Source organism: Mustela erminea, chromosome 16, assembly GCF_009829155.1.
Source record: "Mustela erminea isolate mMusErm1 chromosome 16, mMusErm1.Pri, whole genome shotgun sequence".
NCBI lineage: Eukaryota > Metazoa > Chordata > Mammalia > Carnivora > Mustelidae > Mustela > Mustela erminea.
The window spans coordinates 17,999,393-18,012,366 of record NC_045629.1 but is presented as its reverse complement, the minus strand read 5'-3'; the positions used below and the strand labels follow the sequence as shown (position 1 = coordinate 18,012,366).

Sequence of the window (12,974 nt, the reverse complement as noted above, 5' to 3'; positions counted from 1 at the left end):
GAGTTTATTTGCTCATTACATTAATCATTAATCGGTAATTAATTTTCATATCTAAACATTTTACTTGAATCTTGGTCAAGAGGCACCAAGTCCTAGGGATAAACGCAGTGATTTTAAGAATGAAGGAACCTCTTGTTAAAACAATGTCCTAACTTTTATATACAACAGAAAGTCACATGAAAGGACAATTCTTATGATTTTGAGTAAGATTCTATAACTGAAAATGTCTTAAATCAAATGAGATAGATGTTACTCTGAATTTGGCACAATGGGATCTGGTTCCTGAGGCTGAAGGCAGAATTTACGTTATGCTGCTTAGCACAACAGGTAGCAAGCGTAGGTTATTTTATGTGAATATTTTGGAGCAGTTTTGTCTCTAGATAGCATTGGGGTTTTTTGTTTGTTTGTTTGTTTGTTTTTGTTTTTGTTTTTTTTAGATACATAGGAATAAAAAGCTGCATCTCATAAATCCTGATTTCTAGCCAGAGTTTAACAAGCAACCTATCATCATGCAGAGAAGTAGGTGGGGAGGAGAGCTAAAAACATTTAGAACGAAAATAGTATCAGCTTAAAGACAACATCCTTTGATGAAATGAAAAAGCTGCTATAATAATATGAAATTATGGCTGACTGTTTTTAAAAAATTATAGCTTATGCTTCAAATTTAGTTTAATATTTTTAGGAACATTCATTATTTTTATATAATGAACCACTTCTTAAATCTTAATCATTACTTTTTAATCTTTAAATGTGTTGCATAAGCCATGAGTTTGAAAATTGTCTAAGTATTGCAATACTTCTATGTGAAGTAGAAGTGTATCTGTGTCTCAAAGAGAAAACACACAGCTTCTTATTCATCTAGTCAGTCAGCTATTAGTCACCTACTAGGTCGGGGCACTGGGCTCAAGGCTAGAAATATACTGGTAAACAAAATCAAATGTAAACTTTCAGTTTGTGGTCAGAGTTCCAGTCTACCAAGAAAGGCAGGTATTAATCAAACGATCACTCAGTTAAATATATAAATGAAGCTTAGGAGAGGTGTTCCAAGAGCATGTACAACAGTGTAACAGAGTAAAGAAAGCTTCCCTGAACAAAAATAACAAAGCAGAGGGGCGCCTGGGTGGCTCAGTCGGTTAAAGCCTCTGCTTTCCGCTCAGGTCATGATCCCAGGGTCCTGGGATCGAGCCCCGCATTGCGCTCTCTGCTCGACAGGGAGCCTGCTTCCTCCTCTCTCTGCCTGCCTCTCTGCCTACTTGGGATTTCTGTCTCTGTCAATAAATAAATAAATAAAATCTTTAACACACACACACACACACACACACACACAAACAAGCAGAGCTCTGGAAAGAGCTAGAGGAAGGGGTTGCTGGTAGAAGCAAAACATATTCTGAGCAGTTGGAAGAGTACATTCCATTGAACATACCTGTCCCATGGTGCTTAAATTGGAGAAATAAAAGAAATATGCAGACTATGCTCTCATACATAGGATTTCAGCACATGCCTATGCATATATGGCTTCTCGTGTATCATTTAAAGATAGAGCCAGAGATTGATGGGATCATATTCCACTTAACTAGGTTAGACTTTCGAGAAGCCGTGTATTTCAAGTGATATTTGTAAAAGGAAAGAAGTAATGGCAAGCACACAAATAATTCCTCAATACGAAATGCACTAAGTGTACTGTAAAAGCATTGCCAATTGAATCATTCAAGTTTAAAGAGGAGAGCTTAGGAGATATTCCAAGATTGAGCAAAAGTTGCTCTCTCTGGGAGATAGAAAATTGGAGAGAGAATCATATATGGTGGGGAGGGAGTAGTTTACATGCCAGTTTTCTCTGTTTTCTGTTTATGAGGTCTTTGCCATTCCCTTAGGTGCTCCTAGGGACCTTTTATGTTCCTCTCTCTGTTGCTGCATAGAGTTAGGCTTATTATAAGAAATGACTAGTACTGCAGCACAGAAGCTGCAGCATGTATAAGAGGAATTTGGATATTCAACCAAAATAGTCTATCAATCATGAAAATCAGAGTAAACAGTTTCATTTAAATTTCGTATCTTGCGGGCGCCTGGGTGGCTCAGTGGGTTAAGCCGCTGCCTTCGGCTCAGGTCATGATCTCAGGGTCCTGGGATCGAGTCCCGCATCGGGTTCTCTGCTCCACGGGGAGCCTGCTTCCTCCTCTCTCTCTCTCTGCCTGCCTCTCTGCCTACTTGTGATCTCTCTGTGTCAAATGAATAAATAAAATCTTAAAAAAAAAAATAAATAAATAAATAAATAAATAAATTTCGTATCTTGGCAGGTGCAGCTATCACTCATCTTTGAACATACAATATGGAAGAGCATGTAGTCCCCCACAAATCCTATTCAAAACAGCCTAACAGGATGAACAGAGGCAATATTAGCAGCATTGTTCCTATTTTTACTACCTCTCTTCATTGTGTTAGTATTACAATGTATGGAGTTTGGGTTATCCTTCTGTAAATTTCAAGGGGAAGAGTCTTTTGGGCAAGAGCTTCCTTCTGTTAAGTGAATTTAGAAAGGAAAAAAAAGCAGGTGCTTTCTTGTGTAAAATGATGAAGCTATTGGCTACCCCACCAGTGACATCTCAGACAGAGCAATCATGGCATTTCTCTGTAAAATCAGATTTTTAAATATGGTCTAGAAGAACATATTATTTAATTCCTATCATGTTTCATATTTTTCCAAAGTTAAAAACTGTCCCTTTTAAAGAGAAGTTACAAAGGGATGGTATTTTAATGTGCTAAATCTATACGTACGTAGAAAGTGTGAGACTATAGAATCATAGAAGGCTAAAGACAAAGAAAAGAGGAACTCTTTCTAGAATTGCTCAGAAAGATTTTTAAGAATTCTGTTGCCCAGGCCCTACTAGATTATCCCAAAGCAAAATCTCTGAGCTATCCTGAAGTAAAATCTCAGGGTGGGGCGAGGCTCAGGCATTTTTAGGATTCCAGGTGGTTCAAAAGAGCTGAGCAGGTTGAGAGCCACTGTTCATCACTTCTTTTATTCACTAGATCTCATGGACAGAGATGTCTCGCTTAAGTAACATAGAAAATGTCTGCCAGCCAAGCAGCTCTCTGGAGGAATTTTTCACTACTTGGGTTTCCTAAGAAAACATTTACTAAAGATAATTGCATCTGTGTTATTAAACACAAAATAGAATTTGACTTTGCCTAATTTAACTTAGGAAAGACTATCCAAAAATAACATTCCTGTTTCTTAGACTATAAGTCATTATAAGCCTGTGTCTTCTCTGTAAAATGAAATAGGAACCTTTCTATTTCTCAGACCTTTAATCAAAGTCTGCTACGGCGTGCCAAGATTACACCAGGAATTTTTATAAACAAAGATCTAATGATTGTCTTCTCGGGTTGGTATTTAGGCAACTGTTAAAAAGTTACTCTCTTCCTACCCTCTAATTTTAGTGTATGTGCTGCCGAAGCGAGCACTCTTCCTACCCTCTAAAATAAGAGCAGAGTAATCTGAAAGTCTCCAAGAATTTGAATGGGCATTCCTGGTAGATTTCATCTGAAATCTCATAATTCCTTAGTAGGTAGAGTCAGTTGCACCGCAAGGGGAAATTGCTCCCCTGTTATCACACTGTGCAGAGCACTACAGTGGAAATTGTGAGGCTCAGAGGTGGTGATGATGATGATGACATCATGATGATAGTAACTAACACATGTTAACTAGATTAGCTCATTGAAATCCTACAAAAGTTTAAGGTGGTTTTTTCACATCCTTATTTTATAGAGGAGGAGGGTAAAATTATTTTAGAGAGGAGAGGTTAAATGAATTGCTCAAGGTCGCCAACCAGTAAGCAGCAGACCCAGGTTTTGAAACTGGCTGGCCGTTCCCTAGTCTAAGCTCACACTTCAGAGTTTTGCTTCAGAAGCTTACTGCCTAATTGCAGGGGACTGCTGCCTGCGATAGTCCCTTGCTTATTAACCTGTGACTGAGCCAGATAGTGTATGTGAGAAAGTTCAAGAAAAAAAAAATTGTTGAAATAATGACAAACAAGGAATTACCACAAGCACATTCATTCATGAGGTCTACCTTGTAGTTTGGGGTCAAGAACAGTATCTAGTTAAGTAAGCTCTGAGTCTGAGACCTGTGTTACTGGGGGAAAAAAAAAAAAGAATTGACCAAGACTTGTCCCTTGATCAGGAAACGCAGTACATATTTCACAGGTGTGAAGCTTAAACACCTTGTCACTTACTTACAGTAAGCCATTGCTGTAATAATCAAGAAGGTTTCCCATTCAACAGAAGTGTTTCTTTGACAAAATGTCTGTAATCCGACCCTTGATCCTTGTTTTTACCAATAGTTTTTCTCTGTTCGCAGTAGCCCAAGGTGTTCCTTATGTTAATTAGCTAAAAAAAACCCGTAAAAGGCAAAAACTTTCGCTCAAGGCAAAAGACCTTCACGACAGTTTCCAGTACAAAGGGATTGTTCTGCAAATTTTCGTCTGAATGTAGCTAAACTGCCTATGAAAACAGTACATGGAAAGCAATATAGTTTTCATCCCTATTTGTTTGGCATTTAAGTGGTAGTTTAATAACAGTACTGACCTAACATATAGCTTTATCTTAACTCTAATGAAGCCCCCTTTCAAGAGAAGCCTTACCCAGGAATGCAAGCTGGTGCAACCACTCTGGAAAACAGCATGGAGTTTCCTCAAAAAGTTGAAAATAGAGCTACCTATGATCCAGCAATTGCACTACTGGGTATTTACCCTAAAGATACAAATGTAGTGATCCAAAGGGGCATGTGCACCCGAATGTTTATAGCAGCAATGTCCACAATAGCCAAACTAAGGAAAGAACCAAGATGTCCATCAACAGATGAATGGATAAAGAAGAGGTGGTATATATATACAATACATACTATGCAGTCATCAAAAGAAATGGAATGTTGCCATTTGCGATGACGTGGATGGAACTAGAGGGTATTATGCTGAGCAAAATAAGCCAATTGGAGAAAGACAACTATCATATGATCTCCCTGATATGAGGAGATGCAACGTGGAGGGTTGGGGGGTAGGAAAAGAATAAATGAAACAAGATGGGATCGGGAGGGAGACAAACCATAAGTGACTCTTAATCTCACAAAACAAACTGAGGGTGGCCGGGGGTAGATGGGTAGGGAGAGGGTGGAGGGGTAATGGACATTGGGGAGGGTATGTGATATGGTATGTGCTTTAAGTGTATAAACCCGGCAATTCACAGACCTGTACCCCTGGGGCTAATAATACATTATGTTTATAAAAAATAAAAAAATTTAATAAAAAAATTTTTTTAAAAGAAAGAAAAGAGAAGCCTCACCCAGCCCAGGGAAAAGACAAATATTTGAAAGAGAAGGAATTGCTAAGGATGCCCTCTAGAGACCAGTAACTGCACTTATGTCCCACCTGGTAATTTCCTAAGTATTTTCACTGGTCCTTCCAGCGTTTGATACTCAATGCTCATTTTTGGAAAGAGATAACAGGCTAAGTGTGGTCATGTGACTTCCCCAAGCATGACCATCAATGATGAGGGACAAAAAGCTGGAACTGAAGTGAACTCTAAGTGCCTGCTTCCAAATTGTTGTTTTATATCCTCAATTATATTGAGCAATATAATTGTAAATGACAAAGAGAATCTTTTCTTATTGGTGTACACAGCTAGACAGCGCCTGTGATGATCACAGGCCTGGGAAGCAAAGCAGTCTTCTGTGCCTTCTGGGTCCACCGCACCAAGATTTTTGCACCAATTTCTACTGTCCAAAGTGAATCTTCTCATTGGTACATTTCATCTTATTCATCTGAAAAATGACAGTTACCTTGTACCTTCTATTTTAGATATACACTCTTCCCTCATTTTGTCAAAGTTTTCCCTTTCAGCTGGCCCACTAAATTGCAACCAACCCATTATCACTACTTCTGATCTACAAGACTTTCTTGTATCTTATATGGTAAATGGTACTTTGCTATTGATGACATACCAGACAAAACATGCCATTGCTAAGAACAATATTGATCTCTCTTGAGTGCCAGTGGAAGGTGCTCAGAAATGAATGACTAAAGCTTAGCTGCCTCTCCCAGGGGGTGAATGTGGACAAATCCCTTTCTGGATGAGTCATGTAATTGGGTGCAGATTTTTCTATAATTACACACACATCCATGGGTTCCAGACATGCAAGGTTAGATGAGCACTGCTGGTGGTATCTCCTCCCTCCTGCCACCTAGGCAGGCACCTGTCCAAACTGGGCTCTCCCTTCAGGCCTCAGAGCTCTAAAGCCAAGTCCTCACCTAGATGTCAACCCAGTCACCATTTCCCAGGGCTCTCACCACCACTCCCATAGGCAAGCCTCCCAGCCTCCCCAGTTCCTCCTCTATTCTACTCTGCAGTCAACTCCTGCTCCTTCCAGACTCTTCAGTGAACTATACAGTTTTCTGTGTTGTTCCAGAAATGATGAACATTCTGCCGGATGTCCTATCAGAAGGCATTGCTAGGAGCTGGTATAAGATCACTGGTCAGTGGTCACCATCGTCAGTGGTAATAACTGTTACGATCTCTGCCTTCCCTCGACCCTCCCCACAGCATCTCCTCTCTGTCTTCTCCGTTCTCTCAGGGCCAGACCTCACCTCCAGATACTAAGTAGAGCAACCCCATGGAACCAGTTTAAAAATGACTAGCCCTGGAAGTGACAAGCTGGGTCTCTATGCAAGGTAGCTCTTACTGGGACACAGTCTAAACCCTCCCACAAAACTCACCAGAACTAGACAATCTCTGGATGGAGTAAGAGTGTGAATGACAAGTGCTTGCCCACAAAGGAAGCAGCAACCTTGCCCAGCACCCATCTGCGGGTCTCCCTGCCCCAAGTCCCAGGGCTTGGACACCCAGTAAGTGGCTCAAAAGCCTTCTCTGTAACTTTATCAGAGGTCTAAACAAAATAGCCAAATGACCAAATATTCAGCTCAGCATTTGTTCTCACATAGAAAGAAAGAAAGAAAGAAAGAAAGAAAGAAAGAAAGAAAGAAAGAAAGAAAAAAGTAAAGAAAGAAAAAAGTTTCATGGGTTCCCAGGATTTCAGTCCTGAAGCAAGACACTGGCTGTTCAGTGTGGATGTATCGCCCTCTGGTGTTGGAAGAGCAATGGACTGTAAACAACTTTCAACTTTGAAATATTCCTCACCTCAAATCACCCTTGATTTTCAGTATCCCTGATGCCTCTCCCTCGGCCACCTGAGATTCCCAGAATTATGAGAAAAATACTCAGGGAAGCATCGGGGTGGGGCAAGCCATGTGTAGGGAGGCACCGCCCTTTTATTGCGTTCTTCCAAAGCCGAAGTTTTGCAATAGTGTCAAGTAGTCAGTTGGTGGATTTCAATCACAAGCTTACAAAAATTTGTGTTGAAGCTTCTGTCTGAAGGCAGAAACTTCAGGACAGTTGTTGAACTTCTACTGATTGGCCCATCTACTGATTGGCTGGGCCGGACAGAAGATTTAAGAGATGCAGGCAGCAAGTTCATGCTGAATAAATGCCCGCCAGCTTGGGTGCGGGGTGGTGGAGGCAAAGGCCAAGAGACATTCTCTCTCCCTTGGGTATATTGAGGAAGTCCCCAGATGGCAGCTCAAGTTTTCCTTGGCCAGCAAGATGGGGTGTTTTTATTTAAAGGTAAACACACAAAAATTCAATTAAAAAACAATAAAGTGCACAAGAAATTTTTTAAAAATAAAGGCAGACACACATTCCGAAATGGTTCTCCCAGCATCACATTTAGCAACTTTGATCCACAAGGCATGAGTATACAACCTCTGGTTACCACCTAGAAGAGTAGGAGGTAACATGTCTCCACTTGAAAGCATAATACACAACACAAGGCGCCCAACAAGAAGGACAAGAGGATGGTACAGAAAATACATGCTGGAGGAGTGGGGGGGAGGATCCCCCTGGGAACCAGAGCACAGGGACCAGGGACCTTCCCTTTGTGGTTCACACTGGGCAACTTCCACTTGCTTTGTGCCCCTACTTGATAGCATAACAGATACCTCACTTTCCGAGCACTGCTGTAACGAGGTAGTGCAAACGGGGTGACTTCGAAAAACCAAAGTGTATTCCCTCACAGTCCTAGAGGCTGGAAGTCTGAAATCAAGGTGTCGGCAGGTGGTGCTTCCTTTGGCAGCTCTGAGGGAGAATCTGGATCACAACTTCCTCTTAGCTTCTGGAGTTGCAGACCATCTTTGAGGTACCTCCATTTCTGCTTCCATAGTTTTGGCGTTCTTCCCCGTGTCTGCATCTCAACACGGTGTTCTGTGTGTCTGTCTCTGAGTCTCCTCTTCTTATAAAGATGGCAGTCAAATTGGAATAAGGACCCACCCTACTCCAGTAGACCTCATGTTAACGTATCTTAACTACATCTGCGAAGACCCTGCTTCCAAACAAGATCAGAGTCCCAGGTCCGAGGGGTGTAACCATATGTCTGTCAGTGAGGCAGCTAGACCCACAGCAACAGGACTATAAAGTTGGGCAGATTTGGAGTGTGTATTTAGGCCTCTTCAGTGGTGTCTTGGGAAATGTTTAACAACCAGAGAGATTTTCAGGGGAGAAGAAGCCCTAGCTCATAGTGTTTGTGGATTTTCATGGTGTAACTATTCCCTCCAGGCCGATTGCAAGCTGCCAACATGACACCCAGCTCGTAAAATTCCAGAGAATTTACCAATGTGTGGCTCTCATCCACTGGTACTAACTGGCTCCAGCATGCCACTGGGCCTGTTATAAAAAATGTCACAGGTTAAAAGGAGTTTTCCATTATAATTTGTTTTAAATATTTGCATATTGAGGCCAAGATGCCCCTACAACTTTTGATTATCAAAACGTAAAATGGTTGATTTATATGTAACTCATACCAAATTTTAAATCAAGCATGCCTCTGGGTCATTCTGTTCTCTGAGCCTCATTTACCCTGAAAGAGCTTCAGCATTCTCCTCACAGCCCTTCCACACGCACTGCCGCCTACCTTGGATGTGTCTACCATCCATGTTCCCGTGTCCTCCCCCTACCCATTCCCAGATCTGACACCTCACATATTCTCTCAGGACTCTGGCACTCAGCTCTGACTCCATGCCAAATCCTGTCACCAACTTGGGGCCCTTCAGCTCCCAGATGGTTTTCCAAGCCGCACCCTTTCCCTCATGGCTCCTTGCCCTACTAGAATAGAATATCCTCCAGCTCTCAAACCTTGAACTCCAAACTCACACTCCAAGCCCATCACTGTCTACCTCACCAGCTAACTCCTCTCGGTACATAACATTTACATTTCACTCATACCTCCAGCTCCCCAAATCTATCAACCAAGTCCCTTTCTTCAACCCTTTCCCCGTTCAACTTAGATTCTGGCATCACCATTGTAACTATTCCCTTGTCAACACCCCTAATTTCTTCCACCACTACAGCCAAGAGTCGATTGCCCACTCACTGGTGAGGCAGATGTTGCCACCATAGGCCCATGGTCTCCAAACCCAGCTGCATCCCTGTCCCACATGCTTCTCTGTGTCCCAGAGGGCCCTAGTCTTTTTACTATGCTCCACCACCTCCTCCAATCTCCTGCTTCACTTTCAGCAAAAGACATTATGAGCACATCATAGGAGAAAGCTTAGAGAGCACTCTGTTGTTTACAGAGTATTTTCACATAGGTTCATTTAACCCACAGTGATTGGTACAGGTAGGCAGGGTATATGTTATTATTTCCATTTTACAAATCAAGAAACTGAGGTGCAGAGAACGTTCACATCAAATTCAGATGATTATTAGCAGAACCTGATAGAAACACAGGTCTTCCAATTCCGGGAATCCCAGGTCAAGCAGTAAAGTCAGTGATTTGTCCCAGGGTGCCAATGAGTCCTTGGCAGCTGGGATGAGCACCCATGTCTCTGCGTACCTTCCAACATCTTTACCCCTCTAGAATATGCTGCCTTCTCAGCTGCCTTATTGCTCTCAAAGTACCTAGAGTTCATTTACCCTCTTTTTAAAAATAAAAAGTAGATGACCTTGAATAAAACAAAATAAAAGTTTTATTTTTCTTTCTTTTGTGAGTTGTTACCACCAATGACTGTTTCCTTGTGTTAGTGTTTTTCTGGTAGAGAGTTCTCAGAGTCTTTGGTGAAACAAACCTGTTTACTCTCAGCTTCTGTCGTATGGTTCACAAGCTCTAGAAACAACCAGTGATGAGATGGAGGCAGACCAGCGCTCTGATCTAGAAATGTCATCCCACAGACCCCAGATGCTTCCCCGTTGGCCTACACAGGTGGATCATGGGTGGATCCATGCAGACTTACAAGCTGATTTTCTGTAAACACATGCTACAAGCCAAAGCCTCTTCCATTGGGATTTGGGGCCATAGTGAGTCACTTCCTGCAATTCCAGACAGATAAGAATCTTAGCTCTTTCCTGGGCCTTCCAAGGAAGCATGAAAACCAAAGGCAATTTGCTTCTGTTGATAAAAAAAGGACCATCTTGTCCCAGTTTTTCTGCCGACGCTTGCTTTGTTCATGCTGCACCTACGTCGTTGTGCATTGTTGTAAACAGAGGCAGACGTGCAAAAGAAGTGCTGACACCCCTTGTCACCTGGTACAGACTGCATGTCTGCCCCTCATATGTTGCCTTGGAGATATATTGCTTCCACCATATTGGACTGAACCCCACTCCCATCAGAACTGATGTCTACACGGTACGCCAGAAACAGTGAACTGGGAGATGGATGATTTGGCTTCTAATTCTGATTCTGGGTAAGACATGCCTTACTGATAGCCATTCCTGCTCTCTCAGACAAGGGGTTTGCTGTGGCTGAAGCTGACTCAGCAGCACTGTAGAAACTGCTTATGCTGTTAGCACGAAGAGCACTTCTGGAGAGCTCAGAATCCAGAAAGTGCTGTACCAAGACAGGATGGAGGAGTCGCCTTTGAATGAGATTGATTTAGAGACGTACAGTAAGTTTGTCACTGGACAATGTTTCCTAAAAGGGCTAGAAGAGATGGAAAGTGAGGAGCAGCAACATGTCAGGCCATGAGGAACAAACCAAATGAAGGGAAAGCCCAGGCCTGTTCCATGGGTGAATCAGCAGACAGCACACAGCTGTAGAATTATTCATTCATGCATGTTGTAAGCTGTTTTTATGGGCAAATTTGGGGGAGCGTTATAGGATTTTGCTGGTCCATGGGAACCTTGGAGACAATGTGGGGCACTCTTGGTGGCTCCAAAGACAGTGGTGGTTTTTTTTTTTTTTTAAAGATTTTATTTATTTATTTGACAGACAGAGTTCACAAGTAGGCAGAGAGAGGAGGAAGCAGGCTCCCTGCTGAGCAAAGAGCCCGATGTGGGGCTTGATCCCAGGACCCTGGGATCATGACCTGAGCTGAAGGCAGAAGCTTTAACCCACTGAGCCACCCAGACGCCCCCAAAGACAGTGGTTTAAGAGGGATATCTCAGAGTCCCTGCCCTTGGCAGTCTACAGTGACCATGTCATCCTCACCCTTCCACGGGAGAGTGGACTGGTGGGAAGAACACAGGGTCATTGCAAACATTAAATGAAATCATTCATGCAAAGTCCAAGAACGTAGCTTTCAGTAAAGGGTAGCAACTGTTAATGTTCTGTGGATTACCTCAAAGGCAAAGGAACGTGGAGAACCTCCTGGTAGCTCCGAGTGCCACTCAAGTTTGGTATGTTCAGACATGTGGGGGGAAAAAAACCCTGCTGCTGCTGCCCCTGAGCTTGGATCAACAGCTCATGCCTTCAGACATGTCCTACTGCTAAGGAGGGAGCATCTCCAGACTTACGGGGAACGTAGCAACAGTACTGGGAGGCAGCTACCACACAGGCTAAGCATACCAGATGGAATCATTTAGACCTAGGTTAGAATCTTGGCTCTGCCACCTTACAGAACTTATTTCAACCCTCTGAACCACAGTTTCCTCATCTCTAAAATGTGCAAACGTTTGTTAAATAAACTACTTTTGCTCAAATGTAAGTGACACTACTTTCTACGTGGCTCTTTATGGCAATTACATAATTCCTAAGCCTGCTGGTGGCATAAAAGATGTGATGGCTGATTTTATGTGTCAGCTAGACTAGGCCATGGAGTGCCTAGTGTCTGACCAAAAACATTATCCCAGATATATCTGTGAGGGTGTTTTTGGATGAGATTAACATTTGAATCTGTAGGCTGAGTAAAACAGATTACTCTCCCTAGGTGGGTGGGCCTCACTCATCAGTTGAAGGCTTGGATAAAAGAGAGCGCTGACCCTCCTGCAAGGAAGAGATTTCCTTCTGCCAGACTGTCATGTGCTAGGACATTGGTTCTTTCCCGCCCTCATACTGTAACTAACCCTTGGTGTTTCCTGGGTCTCTATCCTGCTGGCATTTGGACTAGAAATATACTATTGGCTCTCGTGGGTCTCTAGCATGCCAAATGAAGGTCTTAGGACTTGTCAGGCTCTATGATTGTGTGAGCCAGTTCCTTATAATAAACCATGGATATAGATATGGATACAGATATAAACATAGCTAGATATCTCCTATTTGCTCTGCTTCACTGGAGCACCTTAATACAGTAGGCGCTAAATACAAAAAAAAATTGGTTTTATGATTGCTATTTCTGTTAGTTTAGAACTTGGCAAGAAATGTTGTCTTTATGTAAATCTGACTGAAATTATGTTTGAGAGATGGGGAAAATAGCAATAATGGCCTAAATAGCACTATTTGTGTGCTGTTCAGAAGGTGTATTTGATCTAAAACAAACACTTATTATAACATGTATGTAGGTATGTATCAAGATATAGATACATTTTATATTATACTATAAATAAGGCGTCTGGGGGCACTGTATCTTTTCTGGTATAGGCAATGACTTTGAGAAAGAAAAATGTAGGACTCAGACAGCTATCTCAGGATACTGTCAAAGGACACAATTTGGGTTTCCGGT

At 42.2% G+C, this 12,974-nt stretch overlaps 1 protein-coding gene across 5 annotated transcripts in view; it reads right to left on the bottom strand.

Moving 5' to 3' along the window:
- The window catches only part of DNAJC5B (DnaJ heat shock protein family (Hsp40) member C5 beta), a 97,714-nt gene that overhangs the window by 63,270 nt on the left and 21,470 nt on the right, over positions 1-12,974 (bottom strand). Inside the window, exon 1 of one of the 5 annotated variants that reach the window (XM_032316624.1) lies at positions 7,189-7,286. The exons of the other annotated variants lie outside the window; for them this stretch is intronic. The gene's annotated coding sequence lies outside the window, so the exon portion shown is untranslated. Of the gene's footprint in view, positions 1-7,188; positions 7,287-12,974 lie in introns of those variants that run through there. 5 annotated transcript variants of the gene reach the window in all.